The sequence below is a fragment of the Callithrix jacchus genome, chromosome 13 (assembly GCF_049354715.1).
Source record: "Callithrix jacchus isolate 240 chromosome 13, calJac240_pri, whole genome shotgun sequence".
Taxonomy (NCBI): domain Eukaryota; kingdom Metazoa; phylum Chordata; class Mammalia; order Primates; family Cebidae; genus Callithrix; species Callithrix jacchus.
In genome coordinates, this window is record NC_133514.1 from 34,064,454 (window position 1) to 34,087,450 (window position 22,997).

At 38.9% G+C, this 22,997-nt stretch overlaps 1 long non-coding RNA gene across 1 annotated transcript in view; it reads left to right on the forward strand.

Annotated features, from left to right (window-relative positions):
• Nucleotides 1-4,921: 4,921 nt before the first annotated feature.
• Nucleotides 4,922-22,997, forward strand: part of LOC128929429 (uncharacterized) — a 101,734-nt gene continuing 83,658 nt past the window's right edge. Inside the window, exons 1-2 of the long non-coding RNA XR_008475936.2 lie at nt 4,922-5,047; nt 9,633-9,777. This is a non-coding gene — a long non-coding RNA (uncharacterized LOC128929429). The remainder of the gene's footprint in view (nt 5,048-9,632; nt 9,778-22,997) is intronic.

Below are 22,997 nucleotides of genomic sequence, written 5' to 3' on the forward strand. Positions count from 1 at the left end.
TTGAGGCACAGATTAGAGGACTGGCACCAGATTACAGTGTTAGACTGATAGAGAATTGATCACACTGAATGAATGCTTTATATGAGGTGTATTAAAAAAAATCCGAAGATGTAGTTAAGCTTATAGTTGGCATATTGTGGACATAGCCCTCTGAGCTGTCAGCTGGACACAAACACTTAGGACTGCAGCCTCAGGTGCCGTTATTAAGGGTAAATTTGAAGAATCTGCTAGACTCCTTTTCATGCAAGAATGGAGTATTTCTAAACTATTTTAATTTATCCACAAATCTTGAAAACCACTCATTTCATGGTGGAGAACTCATTTTGGAACCTATTATATATTTCGTATTGATTAGTGATTACTTTAACCAAAGGAAGTCCCCTTCTAATACTCACTGTTCTGTATTTTTCATGTATAATTCTGATCTCAATAGCTTTTGGGTTACAAGTGGTTTCTGGTTGCATGGATGAATTGTATAGTGGTGAAGTCTGAGATTTTACTGCACCTGTCACCTGAGTAGTGCATATTGTACTCAAATGTAGATCTTATCCCTCACTTCCCTCCTACCCTCTCCCTTCTGAGTCTCCCAAGTCCTCGCTTAGAATAATGGGTGAGAAACTCAATACTGTTTGTTCTCACTTATAAGTGGGGGATAGGCTATGGGTAGGCAAAGGCATACAGAATGGCATAATGGATTGCAGAAGACATTATTACATTCTTTTAGATGGCTAAGTAGTGTTCCGCTGTGTATATATACCACATTTTCTTTATCCACGCATTGGCTATTGGGCACTTGTTTGGTTTCATATCTTTGCAATTGTGAATTCTGCAGCAAGAAATATACAGGTGTCATTACTTTATTTTGAAAAGCCTCTACTGTTGATCATCAGGGCAGTTAGTTGTAGCAGCCTCAGGTTTTCTGATTACACACCTGCTTATCACCAGTAGCGTGTGGAGTAAAACTAACCCTATGCATTTATATAACACTCTGTATGATCAAATATTTTAGAGCTGAAATACCATGTGCTTCAATAAAATCTGAGGGAAAGCCATAGACTGAGAAACTTGGGACAGTATACTTTCTTTTTGTTTTGTTCTGTTTTGTTTTTGAGTTGGAGTTTCACTCATGTTGCCCCGGCTGGAGTGCAATGGCATGATCTTGGCTGACTGCAAACTCCACCTCCCAGGTTCAAGCAATAATCCCGCTTCAGCCTCCTGAGTAGCTGGGTTTACAGGTATGTGCCACCACACCCGGCTACTTTTTTGTATTTTTAGTAGAGACAAGTTTTCTCTATATTAGTCAGTCTGGTCTTGAACTCCCGGCCTCCGGTGATCCGCCTGCCTCGGTCTCCCAAAGTGCTGGGATTACAGGCGCGAGTCACCATGCTCAGCCGGGACAGTACACTTCCTAAGCACAGAAAATCTAAAGAATTATTTGCTAACAACTTTTTCACAATGTTCAGGCTGTCTTATAACAATATCAAACTTCAACAGAAAGAAGGTCAACTCAGTTTCTCTAGAAATAAGATTAAACTCATGCCATTCTAGCAAAACATTGACCTACCAGAGTTAAGGTTTGGGGGAATGGTGCTTGAATTCTAGTCCTTCTTCTACCTCTTAACAAGCTCTATAATTTCAATAAGCCATGTCACGTTTTTTGAATTTTTGTCATCTTTGTTGTAAAGAGTGGCTGATCTTCAAAGTCCTTTCTAGGTCTTTTTTTTTTTTGAGAAAGAGTCTTGCTCTGTTGCCCAGGCTGGAGTGAGGTGGCACAATCTTGGCTCACTGCAACCTCTGCTTCCCAGGTTCAAGCAGTTCTCCTGACTTAGCCTACCACATAGCCAGGACTACAGACATGTACCCCCATGCCTGGCTAATTTTTCTATTTTTAGTAGAGTAGTAGTTGGTAGTTCAAGACCAACCTGGGCAGCAGGGTTTCACCATGTTGCCCAGGCTGGTCTTGAACTACCATCCTCAGGTGATCCACTTGCCTCGGCCTCCCAAAGTGCTGAGATTACAGAGATGTGAGCCACCACACCTGGCCTTCTAGCTCTTTAAAGTATCCAAAATGTAGATTATAATTCCAAGTATTCCAATTTTTTACTTTGAGAGCGATAATTAGCTTTTCCTGTGTTTTGCCCTCATAAAGTAGAAATTTGGCTCATTTTTACACTGCTAATTCTTCAGCCACTCTCTTTGACTTTGGAAATGCTAGATGATTTTGCTGAAGCAGAGAATATACCCATGAAGCAGAGAATATACCCAGAGCATTTTCTCCAAAATCACAAATATTTTAAAAGCTATAGGTATTTTGCAGCATCTTTTAAGAGTCTAAGTCTTTTGATACTTAAGAATAGGGAGCATGTTGCGACCATGGAAGGAACTTTGTACAGACCTTCCGAGTGTGTGTTTGCTTCATATTCGAAGACAATGCCCTAAATAGTCATTCCCTAGGAATGCAGATCTTTCAGCTTTGGCATTAAATTTCTCTAAATGGAATTTGCTATACAGATAAAGCACAAAACACAGCAAGCTTTGACTGTGAGGACATTTCCTTTGATAAAACACATTTAAAAAAAAAGTCAATGAGAATAATATTATTTAGCCCCATGTTTATGTGAGAGCAATGATTTTTATAATATAAGGTGAAGATATCCAAACCAATTCTCTAGAATATTTTAGTTGAATTTTCAACTGATGTGCTGCCTTAATCTGACATCTAAATCAAGTGAGGCTGTACACTTCAGGACACAAATTAGAGGACTGGCACCAGACTACAGCAGTTAGACTGCTGGAGAATCGATACAGGCCATTTAAGCATTAGGATTGCCTATGTTTCATTTTTGACACTGGACTTTATGCTTATTGAGTAGGGGAGCTTTAACTCTATGGTGGCAATAAACTCATTAGCAAGTGTCAGCTGGGATTATAACACTTGTTAAATAAATATCACCAGTGCTGACACACAGTCTTAACTCTTTCCTAGGGTATCTGGATATAAAAGGCGCCTAAGCAGTTTTGAGTATAGTGGGATTTAAAAACAATTTTTCTCTCCCATAGACTTGCCACGAGTGCTTGAATTCCATTATTAGGAAGAAATGCCTATGGGTAGAAGACTTATTTTTTCTAGGAACCTCTAACAAAATGATATGCCAGCTAACAGTTAAGAGGATTAGATCAATGCAGTCTTCTTAGAATGAAACTCTAATTAGGTATCTGGGAATCCTGTGTTAGACAAACACTCATACTGATAGGTTGTTTTCAAGAAATATGGCCTCTTCTTCAGAGCATGTTCTCCAAAATCACAAATATTTTAAAAGCTATAGACTGAAATAACCATTGGCAAGACTATGATAAATGGAGTCAGAGGAAGTAAAATGCTGGGTAGCAGGACCTTGAGAAATGCCCTTTATGAAATGTACTTGTGCTTCTTCTAATCAATGTCTCAGCTCTGTCCCCATCTCAAGTTCTCAGTCACAGCCCTGGTTTTCCTGAACTACATCTTTTTGATCTATAAGCGGAACAGGATCACTGCACAGGAAAGCAGTTGGGGCCAGAGATGAGCTTTGTCTGCCACACTGCCTGCTGTAGTGTTGAGTGTTTACTCAGCAGCTGCGTTCCCGTAGAGTCAACTGAGAATTCATCAAAGCTTTGCTTTCAGCTCTTCTCTGGGTCCAAATGAATAAAACTCCCCCTTCTGAGTAGAGATTCTTCTTAAATATCATTAATTAACTTTTAAATAGCTTTTTTTTTTTTTTTTTGGATGGAGTCTTGCTCTGTCACCCAGGCTGCAGTGCAATGGCATGATCTCGGCTCACTGCAACCTCTGACTCTTGGGTTCAAGCGAGTCTCCAGCCTCAGCCCCCTGAGTAGCTGGGATTACAGGCACAGGCCACCACACCCAGCTAATTTTTGTATTTTTAGTAAAGACAGGGTTTCACCATCTTGGCCAGGCTTATCTCAAACTCCTGACCTCAGTTGATTCACCTGCTTCCCCCTCCCAAAGTTCTGGGATTATAGGCATAAATCATTGCACCTGACCAATGTTTAAATAGCTTTAAACTGTGACCCAGATTACATTTTGTGTTCCATCATTGCTGGGTGGGGCGCTTCACCTGCTCCTTCCAGCCAGTTATCCTCTCCTACCTTTAAGCAATGTATTTGCTGTGTATTCTTCAATAACTGCCGTTCCTTATATAAAATATCTTACAATACAGGTCAAAAGAATTTACAACTATCATTGGTCCTTCAGATGTCTTCATATAGTTAGGTAATGGGTCATAGAATTTAGCAGGATCCACAGTTTATGGGCCTACTGTGTCATGTTTTTTCTAAGACAAATTAGAAAGCTGGGTCATTAGGACCAAGGCAAGTTGTTTAATTACCCAAATTATACTCCTGCAACCAACCCATTGTCAAGAAGTGTAGTAGCTGTGCCCTGCTGGCCTAGAGAAGCCAGATGCTGAGCCCTCGGCTCTTAGCCTTACCACAGAGTAACAATTTAATGCCCTCTTCTGGGGATTGTGCATCTGAAAACTTAGAAATATTTAACTGTCTTCAATAATAAATTGACCTGGAACAATTCCTTGTTTAATCAAAAAGCGCTGAGTTTTAATGAAAAAGAATGAATCCATCTACTAAAATGTTAAGCCATGCAAAGCACTTGGAAGAGAGCCTGGTCTGCAGTAAGTGCCTGTACTTATTATTCTCTACTTGACCCCTTAGCGGGACTCCCTTCCCCTCTGGTCATTCTCCCGTCTTCTCTGGCCTGCTCTCTTCCCAGGAAAGAGGACTTCTATGCAGGACTACATTACCCAAATTCCCTTGCCAGCTTCAGTTTGGGGCCAGCCAATGGGAGGAAGTGCCAGGGAACCAGTAGGCGGGAGAAGAAAGACTACAGAACTTCCTTCCTGCCCCCTCCGACTTCTGCCTCCCTCACTGGCAGCAACCCAACCCCTCCATTGCTGACCTCTGCCCACCTCTACCAGTGGTCCTTCCTCTGCTGCAGCAGTGACACTATTTTCTTCCTTTGTTCTTCCAACCCCAGGTAAGTTAAGGTCTTGCCTGTTTTGCTGGTCCTTGGATGCTTCAACATGCCATTTTTGGTTCCTTAATACTGCCGAAATCTCTGTAAGTAGGCCCTTCACTAAAGACTACTAACTTACATCAGTGGTTGTCAACCCTTGCAGCGCAAGACCACCAAGGGAGCTTTTGAAAACTCCCAGTGCCTCCCCTGGCATTCCCAGAGATTATTGTAACTGGCCAGGCTGGGGCCTGGGTACTCATATTGTCTAAGAGCTCTGCAAGTCATGAAGTGAGAGTTGACAGTCGCCTGAGTGAATTCCAGCCTCCTACCAAGACCCTGACTGATATAGCTCAGTGAATGTTACCTGCTGTGGTCATTACAACAACTACTGCCACCTTTATTTCTACTGTGCTAATATTAATAGTTTTCCCCAGTTTACAGATAAGGAAACTTACACAGAGGTTAAGTAATTTTCTTACAATCACATGATTTTTAAGTTAGAGTTTAATTTACTTGGCTGAAAAGCTCATGTTCTTTATGCTTGTTCTATGATATCCTGCAAAGATCAGGTCTTCTGGGTTGTTAATGTGCATATGAAACACTTGGGGATCCTGATTAAGTGGAGCTTTTGAGGAAGGAGTTCTGAGGCCCGAGATTCTGCTTTTCTGATAGCCTCCCAGGTGTCACCAATACTGCTGCTTCAATGACCTTCCTTTGAGTATCAAAGGTGTAAACAATTAGCCACTTTTTTTTTCAAACCTTCAAAAATTCCTCCCCTATCCTCCTCATTTTCATCTGATGATCTTGTGTCCTACCTCACTGAAAAAGGTCTCCAAAGAGATTCTGCCAGACTAGCACGGTCACATCTACCCACTTTCCCACATTTCACATGTACTCTACCTTCCCACCAGTAGCCATAGATGCAATATTTGTACTCACATCCAGAGACATTCCATCCACTGCACCAGATCCCATCTTCTCTTGCTTATGCAGGAGTATTTCTTCATGAATGCTCTCCAGTTTTGCATTATTATTTCTTCCTCCATCCTGAATTGTTTCCATCAGCATAACATGCACATACCATTTTTTTCATCTTAAAAACAAGAAACTTAGTTTGAGTTCATCCCCTGCCACCAACTTCCACTCCAGATTTCATACTTATTTTCAAACAAATTACTTAAATTTTTTTCTACATTTTTTTTGGTCCCCAACTGCGTTTTTCTCATTGTTAGACTCACTCCACCTTAATCAGCTCTCGTCAAGGTCATCAATGAGATTCATGTTGCTAAATCCATTGGGCATTTCCAGTCTTCACCTTTTCATCAGCATTTGGTACATTTATAACTCCCTCCCCCTTGATAGGGTTTCTGTGCCTTGGTCTTTAGAACACCACATTCTCTTATTTTCTCTTCTACCTCACTAACAATTCCTCTGTCTTCCTCACTGGTTCTTCCTCTTATCTCTGACCTGTTTGGCAAGCTCCAGGACTCAATCTCTGGTTCTCTTTTCTATCTACATTTACTTTTTTGATAACATCCTACAGCAGCATAGCTTTAAATATCATACATACGCCAAACTTACACTTCCATCTCAGATCTATCCAAACCCATAAATCCAGCATCCTGTGAAACATCTCCACTGGAATATCTAATGGACATTTCAAACATAACATGTTCAAGACTGGACTTCTGATATTCTTTCCTAAATTTATTTCACTTAGAGTTTTCCCCCATCTCAACTGATGCACCTCCATCCATCCAGTTGCTAAGGCCAAAAATCTTGAAGTAATCCTTGACTTACCTCTGTTTTTTCATGCCTCATGTCCAAGCTAACATACATTCCTATTGACTCTTCAAAGTATATCCAGAATGTTGCACTTCTTACCACCTCTACTGCTAGCATCCTTTCCTGAGCTCCTTGCTTGGATTATTTTCAGTAGTCTCTAATTTCCTGATTCTATACTTGTTACCTAATGAAGTCTATTTTGGAAAAGCATAGAGTGACCCTTTTAAAATGTGAGGTGATTCATATGGCTCCATTGCTTACTATCCTGTAAAAGTGTCCATTTCACTCAGATAATAAGTCAAAGTTTTTATATCAGTTCAAGGTATCTACATAGCCCCCCACTTCTTACCCTTCCCAGCGTTATTTCTCTGGCATCGTATCCTGCTACTTTCCTGCTTGATCATTTCTCTCCAGGCATATTGGCTTCTAGCATGTTCCTCGAACTTTCCAGGCATGCTCTTGCCTTCTTGCCTTTGCACTGGATTTCCCTTGTCCCTCAAATGTTGTTCTTTGAGTATCTGTGTGGATAGCTTTTATATTTCCTTCAAGTTTTCATTCACATGTCACCTTCTCAGTGAGACTTATCCTGATTGTCCTCTTTAAAATTGTGACTGTCCTCCATCCAGTAATTCTCTCTGGCTTCCCTGATTTTCATGACTCTGCCAATATATAAATATATATATTTGCAGTATGCAGTCGTCTTCTTATGCTTGATAATTATTACCTGGAGTATAAGTTTTCAGCAGAAGAGGGATCCTTGGTTTTTGTTTTCTAACATTTTTAAAGTACTTAAACAAGTGTCTGGCACATAAATATACTCAAAAATTTGTTGAAAAAAATGAATGAAGAACAATTGTTTGCTACAGTTTTAAGATGACAGATAATAGAATAAACTTTGTCAAGAGCTGAGGGTATAAATTTTTTAAGTGTAGTAATGAGACTCAGACACAACACACAAAAAATGCAAACAAAAGTTTCACCTCTTTCTAGACCTAGGAAGAGACTTAGTCATTTCTTCGGACTTCTGGCTATTTAAGAGTGGGATCCATTGACCTGCGAGAAAATTTCTAAGTTTTGCCCTTGTCCAATATCTCAGTCGAAGCAAACAACTATTTCCTATTTTCTGTGCTCAACAGCATTTGCCAATATTTTATAGTACGACAAAATGTCTCATGGCATGGAATTTAGGCTATTGACAGACTGCATAGGGGAATCTAAAGACGTTGAGGTGATGTTCAGTGTTTCACTGCCCAGAGCCTTTGGGGTAATATTCTAAAGAAGAATCAATAACTAGAAGCTAACTAAATCACTTTGTTCTCCTCAAATGTGGACCTGGTTACTTTATCAAGGAAACAGATGTTTATTGCTTTCAGGCAGAAAATAATAAGTCAGGCAGGTTTACAAGCCCCCTTTCCATCTTGAAAGCATTTTTGTCAGCTGCTTTATCCTCAGAGAAAATTACCAAATCAAGCCCTTGAAAGGTAAATGATTAGTGGGTGTCATATGTGACATTTCATTTCTTCTTCCAGGCGGGGATATGGAGATGCTGTTGACCTCCCACTTAGGGAAAAACATTTTTGACGGTAGAGTTTTCTCAGGGCTTTTTCCTGGAGCATAAACATCATGTAACCATATGCTACAGTAGAAAAGCAAAGGAACCTGGCATGAGGCACTCGGGAAAGCTTAGATCATGGTTTACAAACAGTGCTTGAATAGCTGACACTTATTATGGGGGAGAAAAAGAATCTCAGGTCCTCTCCCTAAAAGTAGTTTGGAACAAGCTGAATGGGGTCACCTGAAAATCCTCTTCATCTTTTTCGATTATCCTAATCTTTCAAAAACCAGTTTCTACACCTTTCAGAAAAATCCAGGGCAGAAAAATGATGGTTATAATAAATGGTGAGCGTCTTTAAAAGTCCATATCCCAAGTTCAGAGAGCATTCAGTAAGGTTCTTCAAACACAGAGGGATACCTGTGAATCCTCCATCATTCAGTCATTGTAATAAAGATTTTAAAAATACATGAGGTGACAATGAGAGACAGAGAATTGCAAGGTCTTCTGCACCTTTTAAAGTCAGGAAAACCCAGGACCAAATGAGCCTGAGGAATCTTTATCCTCACCAGCGTGCATACATTGGAAACAAGTGGAATGGGAATCCAAGCATGGCTTGCAGATTGAATCAATATGTGTTCTACACACAGGTTGTGGTGTTTTTTGTATGGGCATACTACTTGATAAGGTAGATAGGAATCTTCAAGCTAATCTCAGAGTTGGATCAGAGCCAGCTACTAACAGTCAGCTATGCCATCTGTTAGCAGAGTTAGGAGACTCATCCAGTGTTCCCTTTGTATGTTCTGTTTGATTGTCTGTCATTTCACATGCATGGAGCATACGCCTCACAATATAGGTAAGCGCTTGAAGGTGATGGGAAAGCATGCGGATTTGTAGATAGTGCTAGCTTTGTGCTTAGGAGTGCAGGAGAGAAGAAACTGTAGGTGAAATAAAATCTTTTCTTATCCATTGCTTGGTTCATGGCTGAGACCCCTGTAAAGAAAGATTAACAAGAGAAAAAACATACAAGTTTAATGTAAGTTGTACATGACACAGGAGCCTTCTTAAGGAAATGAAGACCTGAAGAAATGGATAAACCTGTGTACTCTTATGCTAAGTCTGATGAAGAAGTGGCCTTGGAAAAGAAGCATGATTAGATAAAGGTGCATGAACTAATGGTAATAAACTTGGGGAAACTTAAGGCCCATTTGTCCATATTCTTCTCTGTGTCCCTGTACCTCCAGAGATAAAGATATTCCTGTTCTCCAGTTATAGGGTTGGTGCCTCAGGAAATAACTGCTTTGGGAGAGAAGGACCAGGGGAAGAAGAGAGTGGCCTGCCTTCCTTCTGCTGTTTTCTCAAATGGCAAGGTGCCATACACAGGAGTAGCATGTCCTGAATTCCATCATTAACTGTAAGTAAAGGACTGAGTCTTATTTTCTTTATTCTATTTGCAAAGTGGTAAGTTAGAATAATACTGTCAACACAATGAATCTAAGGACCCAGTGTTGAAGATTATTGTAAATTCTACAAATGTTAGTTTCCCAAGTGACATGTAACTGTGTGGCTCCCAGTATAAGTCAGTCAGTTATAGTTGTTCATCTGATTTTCTCGTTCTTTGCTGAACCACCTCAATCATGTTTTGTTTTCTTAAGCAATTGAGTTCTCAGATGGGGAAGGAAATGATGAGGAAATTAGACTGCACCTCTGTAGTATAGACATTGTATGCCTGTCACCTCTACTTATCTAAATATTTTACTTTCATGAACTTCTGTAAAGTTCTTCCAGGGCTACTTGGTACTTTTGTCTCCTCCATATACCTCTAACTATGCAAATTGATGCCTCTGAATAGCATCAAGCATGGTCATTTCACTCAGTTATTGCCTCTAGAGAAGTATACTTCCATGGATGTTTTAAAGGGCAATAGAATATTTCCATGGGTGTAAGACCTTGGGCTTCAATTTTATATACATTATTTTTTATGGTCCTCATTCATGCCCTTAATGATCAAAATACCCACCTGCAGGAGTGCTTATATTAGCAGAAGGGACATTAGAGACATTTGTAGAACCCAAAATCATGCCTTTCAGGAAGTATACACTCTCTTTACCAGCAAGATGTTGCCACTAGTTTAGTGTATATAGATAGAACATTAGGAAAAGGAAGTTAAAAACAGATGAGACAAAAAAATTACTTCTCCAGCACCTACTGCCATAGAACCAAGGATAGGATATAACATAGAAGCACAAACAGAAAGAGGTAAATGAACAGAAGATATAGGTAAGTGGTTTCAGGCCAAGATCTTTCTTCTGAACAAGTTTCTTGTCAAGGTCTCACATCTTTTAAATAATTTCCTTTTCTTTTTTGTCTTAGTACTGATTCTTTTAAGAAGAACAGTAGTGGTTACAAAGTTGTGATTATTTGCTGAAGTTTTCTTTAAAAAATAGTGTAGAAGGCCATATTGGTGATTATAACTTCTTGTCATTAATAAGGAATATATCAACTGATCTTATAAGAGCTTTTTTTTCCTGGAAGGTTCTGTGGTCAGCCAGAATTTGCCATAAATTACTTGTATAGATTTTGGTCATTTTCCCCAATACAATATAGAGTACTTTTTTGCTTGTTTGTTTGTTTCAATTTATATGATACTCTTTTTAAAAAATATATTATACTTTAAGTTTTAGGGTACATGTGTAGATCATGCAGGTTTGTTACATAGGTATATATGTGCCATGGTGGTGGTTTGCTGCATCCATCACCCCATCATCTACATTTGGTATTTCTCCTACTACTATCACTCCCCAATCCCCCTACACCCTGCTATTCATCCCCTAGTCCCCCACACACCAGGCCCTGGTGTGTGATGTTCCTCTCCCTGTGTCTGTGCATTCTCATTGTTAAACACCCACTTATGAGTAAGAACATGCCATATTTGGTTTTCTGTTCTTGTGTCAGTTTGCTGAGAATGATGGTTTCCAGTTTCATCCATGTCCCTGCAAAACATATAAACTCATCATAAAGGACTTTTTAAAATGTGAGACAGGGTCTCTTTCTGTTGTTCAGGCTGAAGTGCAGTGACAAAATCACAGCTCACCGCATTCTCAACCTCCTGGGCTCAAGCAGTTCTTCCACCTCAGCTTTCCCATTAGCTGAGACCACAGATGCACATCATCATGCCTGGCTAATTCTTGTATTTTAGGGGTTTCGCCATGTTGGTCAAGCTGATTTTGAATTCCTGACCTCAAACAAACCACCTACCTCTGCCTCCTAAAGTGCTGGGATTTACACTTGTGAACCACTGCACCTGGCCCATAATCTTAATAATGAAAATTTTTCTAGATGCAAGAGAGTCAATAGTGGATGCTGGAAATCTATAAAGTAATAGTAATTGTTTATATTTCTGCAGGATTACATTCTAGAACTCTATAGAGTATCTTTCCTAATCTTCCCTCCAAAAGCTGGATATAGTTGATATTAACCATTTCTTTTTTTATAGCTGAAAAATCTTGATTAATACTGGCCTGCCTGAATATCTGAAAGCCCATTCTTTATCTGCCTTCACCTTTCTTTCTTAGGTGATAACTTGTTTTTTAGGGAAAAAATTTATAGAATGGAAAGTTTAATAAAGCAGCTTTTTATATCCCATTATCTCACACTGAGTCCCTTTCAGTCTCCCTTTGCTTTTTACACCTATCACTGAAGTTCCTTTCCGTTTTCACCTTTTCCTTTCTGATTTGAGGATGTTAGAAAGAAAGTGGTATAGGACACCTTATGTTATAGCCATGAATAGTAAGATATTTCTGAGACCTAATTAAACTAAAGAGCTTTTGCACAGCAAAAGGAATAGTCAGCAGAGTAAACAGACAACACACAGTGTGGGAGAAAATCTTTACAATCTATATGTCTGACAAAGGACTAATATCCAGAATCTATAACAAACTTAAATCACTAAGATAAAAACAAATAATCCCATCACAAATTGGGCTAAGGACATGAATAGACAGTTCTCAAAAGAAAATATACAAATGGCCAACAAACATGAAAAAATGTTCAACAACACTAATGATCAGGGAAAAGCAAATCAAAACCACAGTACGATACCACCTTACTTCTCCAAGAATGGCCATAACCAAAAAATCAAAAAACATTAGGTGTTGACATGTATGCAGTGAACAGGGAACACTTCTACACTGGTTTTGGGAATGTAAACTAGTAAAGCCACTATAGAGAACGGTGTGGAGATTCCTTAAAGAACCAAAAGTAGAATTACCATTTGATTCAGCTGTCCAAGTACTGGATACTCAAAGGAAAAGAAGTCATTATTTGAAGAAGATACTTGCACACACATGTTTATAGCAGCACAATTCACAGTAGCAAAATCATGGAACCAACCCAAATGCCCATCAATCAATGAGTAGATAAAGAAACTGTGATAGGTGTGTGTGTGTGTATACACATATATAAAATACACACATACATATGTATATATGTATGTGTGTGTGTGTGTATATATATATATGTTGGAATATATATATATATATATATATATATGTTGGAATACTACTCAGCCATAAAACGGAATTAACAGCATTTGCAGTGATCTGGATGAGATTGGAGGCTATTATTCTAAGTAAAATAATTCAGAAATGGAAAACCATCATATGTTCTCACTGATATGTGGGAGCTAAGCTATAAGGATGCAAAGGTATAAGAATAATACAGTGGATTTTGCAGACTTGGGGTAAAGGGTGGGAGTGGAGCGAGAGACGAATGACTAAAAATATGATGCAGTGTATAATGCTCAGGTGATTGGTGCACCAAAATCTCACAGATCACCACTAAAGAACTTAGGTAACCAAATACTCCCTGTACCCCAATAACTTAATGGAAAAAATCCCCTTAGAAAAGATATTTATTGGATTTTGAAAATCTGGAAAAAACATTTTTTAAGGAAAGTTAACACTACCAATGTTGGTTAAAGAGAACACACAAAATTTATATAAGTAAACATGATAGAAGGGGAAATTTTTAAAAAATATTGTCCCAAATCACTGCTGTTTAGCATTACAGATGAAGTCTTTCAGTCTCTGGCAGATAGATAACAGAATATATATAGTGTCTTAAAGTATAGGGACAGAAAATAGAAGTGTGATGTTAAAACTTGACAGAGTATCACACATAAGGAAACTTAAGACAAATCTCACTGAAGAACATTGATGCAACTGACCAACGGCAATGTAAAAGTTTTAAACAGTTTACATTAACTTTCATTTGAATGCCCAAGTTATAAAAGCAAAAAGGTTTATTATTATAAAGATTTTTATCACTCTGACTTCATAGGGTTGATTATTATATAGCCAAGTTTTATGAACCATGAGGTTGCTTTGGTGATTAAGACAATATGAAGGAGGGGACCCTAGATCACAATTGCAGTCACATAGTAGAGAATTGAAAAAAAAAAGTCATGATTCAAACAGAAAAACTAGTTGCCAGTGGATCAAAGCTTTTCACAGTTTGCCTTATAATTCTTAGGTTAAACTGACCCAGAAGCCTACAAAAGAAAGTATAGGGAGAGTTTGTCTTCTTAATCGCAAAATGTAGTAGTCCACCATCTCTGGCACAATAATTGTTCACATTCTTTACATGGCAATTGTTCACTTTGGGAAGCTTTCATTTGTGACTTATTTTCAATAGTTGGAGGTCTTGGTTTCCATTCTGTAACTGCCATTGGGGACATTGTGGCAGGGGTTTTCCTTCATGTTCTCAAAATGAATGACTGCCAACTTGCTTGAGGGTGAGTTTAAAAACTGATACACATTTCTTTTTTCTCCTATAATGTAACCTCCAAGTTATTTGGCTTCATAAGACAGCAGGGACTGTTCTCTCTTTAATTTCTGGAAGACAATTTAACCCAGGATTAAACAAAATTAATCCATAAAAGATTAAATTACAGGGCTGCTTGGTACAATTAATAGGTGAATATGCTCTTTGATTCTCTAACACGGAAACAGAGAATGGCAGATTTCTACAGCTTTGTCATAGAACTTTTTCTTCAAAGAGTGCAACTGTTCAATAAAATATACTTTGGAAAACCCTAGAAGTAGTCCAGTAAAAGTTAAGAACAGGAGAAGCATGTTGGATATCTCTATTTTTAATTATTATTTCTGAAGGGCTGGTACAATACAACAAAATAAGGAATTTAATGATTCAGTGTTTTTTTTAAAAAGGTAACATTTGCTTTTGAAGTTTGTGCTTTTTCTCTTATAAAATGCAAAAGAATGAACTAAAACACTATTGAAATTTATAAAAGAAATGCAAAAGAACATTACTATAACATACAACCTGTCCTGTAAAAGATTACAAAGTAAAACGAAAACTTTAAAGCTCCCTTTCTGACCTTCAGATGAGCAGTTGTTTTAAAAGAGAAAAATGTAAAAATCAATTATTGATTTGATGAAGACTCATTACAAATTTCATAAAATGATTTTTCTGGTGTTCATATACCCACTTGGTGGACTCTGTCATATCATGGATTTAAGTCTGCCAAGTTCAACATCATACTCTTTATTAAAACTCTCTCTTTTCTGGCTAAGAGTAAGCACTTCTTAGAATTCTTCATTTTCATCACCAGCACTAGCAATAGTTTATTTCTCCCATAAGAGCCATTTTTCAAAAATATATGAAGTTTTTATCACTTAAGAACAGCTACTGGTCATGAAAGAGAAGAGCAGAGCTAAGATGAGCCACTTACAGGATAAGAAGCCAGCTCACTGTTCATGAGTAGTGGCATTGGGACAGCTTCCACACATCAGCCCATTAGTTTTTACAATTAAAATCCCTGCCACCACAAAACTACACATCACTCTATGGCATGAACCCTTGAGGTTGCCTCTGAAGAATACAAATTGAGTTATTAAATCCCTGAATGCCAAGGGTCCACGGAACTACAAATGAAAACCATGATAATCCTTAACAACAAGAAGGTTAGGTTTATCAGTTTTACATAGTCTAAAAACATTTCACTCTAGGTCATTTAGAATTAACTCATTTTAGCTAAAAATATCACACAGCATGTTTCATTTTAGCCACCTATTAAAAAGTGTGTGTAATATCTGAAATTTTGGAGTGATTGTGTACGCTAGTAACATAACATAAGTGCATTCAGTAATGAATAATGCACGGGCATCTTCAAAATAATAGCATGTGGCAGATTATAGATCATCTAACATTAAATAATTCATCTGCTTTACTGCCCTTACATCATAGGGTTATGAGTCTCTTTTAACACATTAGGAAGCATAGACACTAAGAAGTTAACTGGCCTTTTTGGGGCTTCATGGGAAATTGTTGAGAGATGGAGAATGAAAGATGAAAAATTCTAAGCTTCAAGCCGTTTCCTCTGTTCTTTAGATTTCCGTTTCCTGATTAGAAAATTTTCTAATTTAGGTGATTAAATATTCTTGATATGCTACTGAGATATATTTAAAGCAGAAGCAATATGCAGATTTACATACAGAAGTAAGAAGGTAGCAAATCATTTAAGGTCAGTCGAAGTGCCTGCAGGTTGCATGTAATTATTGCATGGGGAAAGAGAATCTCCCTTAGCCTTGGAGATCTTAACTGAGACGCAAAATACTGAAGGAAATCACCCATTGGAACTGAATGCTTCATTTATTTGGGAGGCAATACAGAGCAAGTAGAATGCAGCCTGTAGAAGGTGTTAATAATCAGCCTGTCACTGTAAGTCATTAGTTACCAGGCCCACCGATAACTGCCCTACCCAAAAGTAAGAAAGCTTAGTTAGATATGTATTTAGTAATTCCCAGTTTTCATTGTTGAAGATGTTCATAGAACTTCTGTGCCCTGCTCCTCACTACCTGTCCTATTTGAGCTTAACATGTTCCAGTGGCCAAAAATAGCTCTCAAAGTGACATGGAGGTGAGATGCTGTGTTTGATGTATGAAACTGCAGATGTATATGGGAACAGTGAAAGCAGAGAGGATGTAGGTGATCAGCAAAGGCATCAGCTACAAATCACCTCTGGTACTACCCACATTCATTTATGTCCCAAGTTGAGTTAAATTTGTCTCATTAGAAATTCTTCAAAGTCATAGCCAGATAAAAATTATTTAAAGACTCAGAAAAATGGTTAAAGTGATTATCTGTAGTTCTTATGCTGCAGCTGACTTCAAGATCATTATTTATATTGACCCTGTTCCTCTGTCATGCTTTTCTTGAGTTCTCTCACTCTCAGGTGCTGGAAGCTTTTGCCAGGGAAGTAACTTGTACTCACATATCTGAAAATGTTTCCCCGCCTTTTCATTTCAACCTTTGTCAATCTTACTTACTGCAACTACCCATCCATCACTATTACTGGGCATTGACCACCAGACACATTTCTATTAAATCCTCTGATTTTTTTCCCTTGCCCTTATTATATAACAGCAACAGTGTCTTCTCATGATAGTCACATACTTCAGTCAATATAATTATTTTCTTTCTTTGCCTCTTGTTCTAGTCCCAAGGAACTAGGCAGTACCAGTAGCTTTGGTTTTAGTGAAACCCATATCCTGTTTCCCAGGTATAAAACTTCCTTTTCAGCAATAGAACTTATGATCCAACAGAGCCTGATGTAGAGATAGAAAGCACAAATTACCCAAGTGGGCCACTGAAAATGATGATAAGAATAGCCACTCTTTGTTTTGTGATCTCGTTTTCTGTCTATAAGCAACAGAAACCATATAATGCTTATCGATTCAAAGTATTCTATATTCAAAGGACAGCAGCACCATAACTATGCATGCTGTCATACTGAAGTTGGATGGCTATTAAAAGCCATCTCAGACACATGGAAGGAGGGGGACCAAGACGGCTGAAAGGGAGCATCTCCAGAGTGCAGCTCCAATTGAGTTTGACACAGAACCAGAGCAATATCTGTGTCTCCGAGCAAGGTACCAGGTTTGTTCCAAAAGGACTGGTTGAACAGTGCAATTAACCCCAAAAAAGGGGGTGAAAGCAGCCCAAAGAGGGTGAGCCAAGGCAAGGTGGAGCACTGCCCCACCTGTAAAGTGTATCTGGCATAGAGGATCGGGGGCTTCACCTCCTTGGTACTCTAAATCACATACAGCAAGCACTACACTCTGACACACAACCCAGGAAAACACTGCCTGCCTGAGAACTGCCCCGAGTTGCAGACCTGGGAAGCAGCCCAGTCCAGCAGTCCCAGCCAGACCGGTGCCTTGTCTGCACACACCATGGTGGAGACTTGGTGTAATACTGAGAAAGCTTTTGAGAAGGAACTACCCATCCCATAGAAGGGAGAGTTGAAAGCGGGGGTGGGGAGTATAGGGAGGGTATATGTCCACACAGGCCCAACCCCCACAAGATCAAGCAACCAGAATCCCTCCCAGGAGAGTTTCATAGTTAACATTCGGACAGAGTTCCATTCGGGAGCTGCAGGCGTGGCAAAGGGAAAGAAGCCTGCCATTAGGAAGTTGGGGCTAATCCCACCCGCATACGTGGAAACCCAGCAAAGAATAAACAGCAGACTGGCTGAGACAGGCAGTCCAGCAGTGCCTCTACAGGCAGATAGTGGACAGACTGTCTCAAGTGGCTCACTGACACCTGCATTTAAAAAAAAAAAAAAAAAGCCTCATAGAGGAGAAATAACCCCAACTTTAACAGAAAGGACGTCCACTCAGAGATCCCACTCAAATCACCAACTTCAAAGATCAAAGATAGATAAAGTCATGAAGATGGGAAAAAAACAGTGCAAAAAGGATGAAAACATCAAAGTCCAGAATGCCTCTCCTCCCCAGAGTGTTCACAATGATTCACCAGCAAGGCAACAAAACAGACCAGAAAATGATTTTGATGAGCTGACAGAAGCAGGCTTCAAAAGATGGTAACAAACTTCACTGAGCTAAAAGAACATGTTCTAACCCAATGCAAATAAACTAAGAACCTTGAAAAAAAGATTAGATGAAATGCTAACTAGAATAACCAGTCTACAGAAGAACATAAAGAATTTGATGGAGCTGAAAAACACAGCATGAGAACTTCATGAAGGGGTAGAGAGTCTGTAGATGTTTATTAGGTCTTCTTGGTCCAGATCAGAGTTCAAGTCCTCAATATCCTTGTTAATTTTCTGTCTCATTGATTTGTCTGATATTGACAGTGGAGTGTTAAAGTCTCCCACTATTATTGTGTAGAAGGTTCTAAGTCTCTTTGTAGGTCATTAAGGACTTGCTTTATGTATTTGGGTGCTCCTGTATTGGGTGTGCGTGTGTGTGTGTATGTATATGTGTGTGTGTGTATATATATATATTTAGTATAGTAGTTCTTGTTGCATTGATCCCTTTACCATTATGTAATTTCCTTCTTTGTCTCTTTTAATCTTTATTGGTTTAAGTTGGTTTTATCAGAGACTAGAAGTGCAACCCCCGTTTTTTTTTGTTTGTTTTTTTCTCTACATTTGCTTGGTAAATTTTTCTACATCCCTTTATTTTGAGTCTACGTGTGTCTTTGCACATGAGATGGGTCTCCTGAATACAGCACACTGATGGGTCTTGACTTTTTATCCAATTTGCCAGTCTGTGTCTTTTGATTGGGGCATTTAGCCCATTTACATTTAAGGTTAATATTGTTATGTGTGGATTTGATCCTGCCATTTTGATACTTGCTGGTTGTTTTGCCTGTTAGTTGGCATCATTTTTTGATTGTGTTGATTGTCTTTACCATTTGGTATGTTTTTGCAGTGGCTGGTACTGGTTCTTCTTTTCCATGTTTAGTGCTTTTTTCAGGAGCTCTTGTGAGGCAGGAGCTCTAGTGGTGATGACATCTGTCAATAATTGCTTGTTCATAAAGGATTTTATTTCTCATTCACTTATGAAGCTTATTTTGGCTAAATATGAAATGCTGGGTTGAAAGTTCTTTTCTTTAAGGATGTTGAATATTGGCCCCCACTTTCTTCTGGCTTGTAGGGTTTCTGCTTAGAGATCTGCGGTGAGTCTGATGGACTTCCCTTTGTGGGTAACCCGACCTTTCTGTCTGTCCTTAGCATTTTTCCTTCATTTCAACCCTGGTGAATCTGACAATTATGTGCCTTGGGGTTGCTCTTCTTGAGGAATATCTTTGTAGTGTTCTCTGTATTTTTTGTATTTGAATGTTGGCCTGCCTTGCTAGGTTGGGGACCTTCTCCTGGATAGTATCCTGAAGAGTGTTTTCCAGCTTGGATTTATTCTCCCCATCACATTGAGGTACACCAATCAAACATAGATTAGGTCTTTTCACATAATCTTATATTTCCTTTGTTAATTTCTTTCCACTCTTTTTTTTTCTAGTCTTGCCTTCTCATTTTATTTCATTGAGTTGATCTTTAATCTCTGATATCTGTTCTTCTGCTTGATCAATTCGGCTATGGAAACTTGCATATGCTTTGTGAAGTTCTTGTGCTGTGGTTTTCAGCTCCTTCAAGACATTTATGTTCCTGTAAGCTGATTATTCTAGTTAGCATTTTGTCTAACCTTTTTTCAGCATTCTTAGTTTCTTTGCATTAGAGAACATGTTCCTTTAGCTCAGAGAAGTTTGTTATTACCCACCTTCTGAAGCCTGCTTCTGTCAATTCATCAACACATTCTCCATCCAGTTTTGTTTCCTTACTGGCAAGGAGTTGTCATACCTTGGGGGAGGAGAGGCATTGTGGGTTTTGGTGATTTTCTCTTTTTTGAGCTGGTTTCTTCCCATCTTCATGGATTTATCTACCTTTGGTCTTTGAAGTTGGTGTCTTTTGTTGTGGTCTCTGAGTGGACATCCTTTCTGTTGATGTTGAAATTATTTTTTCTGTGTTTTAGTTTTCCTTCTAACAGGCCCCTCAGCTACAGAACTGCTGGAGGTCCACTTCAGACCCTTCTTGCCTGGGAATCACCTGCAGGGGATGTGGAACAAAGAGGATTGCTGACTGTTCCTTCCTCTAGTAGCTTCATCCCAGAAGGGTACCTGCCAGATGTCAGCCAGAGCTCGACTGTATGAGGTGTCTCTTTGAATATAGGGGGCTCAGGGAGTCATTTGAGGGGGCAGTCTGTTCCTTATCAGAGCTCAATTGCTGTGCTGGGAGTGCTACTACTTCCTTCAGATCTGCTGGGCAGGGACATTTATGTCTGCTGCAGCAGAACTCACACAACCCCTTTTCCCTAGTGCTCTATCCCAGGAAGGTAGGGCTTTATTTGTAAGTCCCTGATGGGCTGCTATATTTTTCAGAGGTGCCTTGCCCAGCAAGGAGGGAGTGTAGTCACAGTCTGCCTGCAGAGACACTGCTGAGCTGCTGCTGGCTCCACCCAGCTGCTGTGTAAACTTCCTTGTGATTTTGTTTACTCAGGTAAGGTTAGAACTGCCTCAGTAATGGCAGACCACCTCAGTAATGGTGGACCGCCTCAGCAGTGGTGAACCACCTCTGTGATGGTGGACACCTTTTCCTCACCAAGCTGGACCATCCCGGGTTGAGCTTACACTGCTGTGCTGGCTGTGAAACTCTCAAGCTAGTGGGTTTCAGTTTGCTGGTCTTTGTCGGGTTGGCGGGTTGGGGGGGGGGCCTGCTGAGCCGGATCACTTGGTTCCCTTCCTTCAGCCCCTCTTTTTTTAGGAGAATGGGTGGGCTCTGTCTTGCAGTTGTTCCAGGTGCCAGCTAAAACAGCTGCCCAGATTTGTGCTGGAAGCCAGTGGCACCAGCTGAAACAGCTGCCCAGGTCTATGCTGGAAACCCACAGTGCTTGTCAGCCTGGCTGGGATCTCCTGGTTTTTGGGCTGTAAAGACTGCAGAAGAAGCACAGCATCTGAACTGGAGTGCTGGCATAGCCTCTGTTGAGTGGAGGGGGTGGGTCCTCCAGCCCATTGCAATTCCTGGGTGAGGTAGCACCCCACCCTGCCTTGGTTTGCCCTCCTTGGGCTACGCCCACTGTCCAAACAGTCCCATTGAGATGCACCTGGTACCTCAACTGGAAATGGGATCACTCACCTTCTGGATTGCCTGGCTGGGAAGTGCACTCTGGAGCTGTTCCTATTTGGTCATTTTGGTGGAAGTCTTTATTTATTTAGCCTGATTGCTCCAGTACTATATTGAATAAAACTGGTGAAAGTGGACATTCTTGACTTGTTCTGGTCCTTAGAAGAAAACCTTTTCTGCTTTTCCCCATTTAGCATGATGTTAGCTGTGACTTTATCATATATGCCCTTTATTATATTGAGGTATATTCCTTCTATGCCTCCTTTCTTGAGAGTTTTCATAACTAAAGAATGTTAAATTTTATCAAATGCTTTTTCTGTATCTGTTAAGATGGTACGGTTCTTGCCCTTCATTATGTTGATGTGATGTTTCACATTTATTGATCTACATATGTTGAACTATCCTTTCATCATTGGCAAAAATCCCAGTTAATCATGGTATATTAGCTGTTTGATGTGCTGGTGGATTTGTTTTGCTACTATTTTGTTGAGGATTTTTACATGGATGTTCATCAAATATATTGATTTGTATTTTGTTATTGCATCCTTGTTTTGTTATCAGGGTAATACTGACCTCATAAAATTAGAGATAATTTTCTGTGCTTCAATTTTTTGAAGTAGTTTGAAGAGAATTAATGTTAGTTTTCTATAAAGTTGGTAGAATTCTGTAGTGAAGCCATCTGGTCCTGGATTTTTCTTTGTTGGCAAACATTTTATTACTAATTCAGTTTCATTATTTGTTAGTCTGTTCAGGTTTACTTTTTTTTCTTGATTAAATTTGGTAGGCATATGTATCCAGAAATTTGTCTATTCTAGGTTTTCAAGTTTGTTAGTGTATAGTTGTTCATAATATACTCTTATCTTTTGTATTTCTGTGATATCACTTCTACATCTCTATTTTTAGTCCTGATTTTATTTGGATCTTCTTTTTTTTTGTGAAGCTAGTGGTTTATAAATTTTTGCTTTTTTTTCTTTTCCAAAAAGCCAGCTCTTTGTTTCCTTCACTCCTTGTAATTTTTTTTAGTCTCTATTTTATTTAGTTCTGCTCTAATCTTTATTATTTCTTTCCTTCTATTAACTTTGGGTTTGGTTTAATTTTGCATTTTTTAAGTTTTTTGATGTTAATCATTAGATTATTTGAAATCTTTATGGTTTTTTAAATGTCAACATTTATTGCTGTAAATTTCCCTCAGCAATTCTTTTGCTGTATCCCACAAATTTTGATATACTGTGTTTTGATTTTCATTGTTTTGATAAACTTTTTCAATTTTCCCTTTAATTTCTTCCTTGACCCAGTGGTCATTCAGGAGCATGTCATTTAATTTCCATATATTTGTACACTTTTCCAAGATTTTCTTATTATCAATTTCTTGTTTTATTCCACTGTGGTCTGAGAAAATGCTTGATATAATTTATGTTTTTAAAATGTGTTAAGGCTTCTTTTGTATCCCAGCATATGGTCTATCCTGGAGATTGTCCCATTTCCTGGTCAGAAGAATTTGTATTCTATGGCTGTTGTATAAAATGTTCTATAAATATCTGTTAGTTCCATTTGGTTTAGAGTGCAATTTAAATCCTTTGCTTTTTTTTTATTTGCTGTCTAGATTATCTTTCTAATGCTTAGAGTGTTGAAGT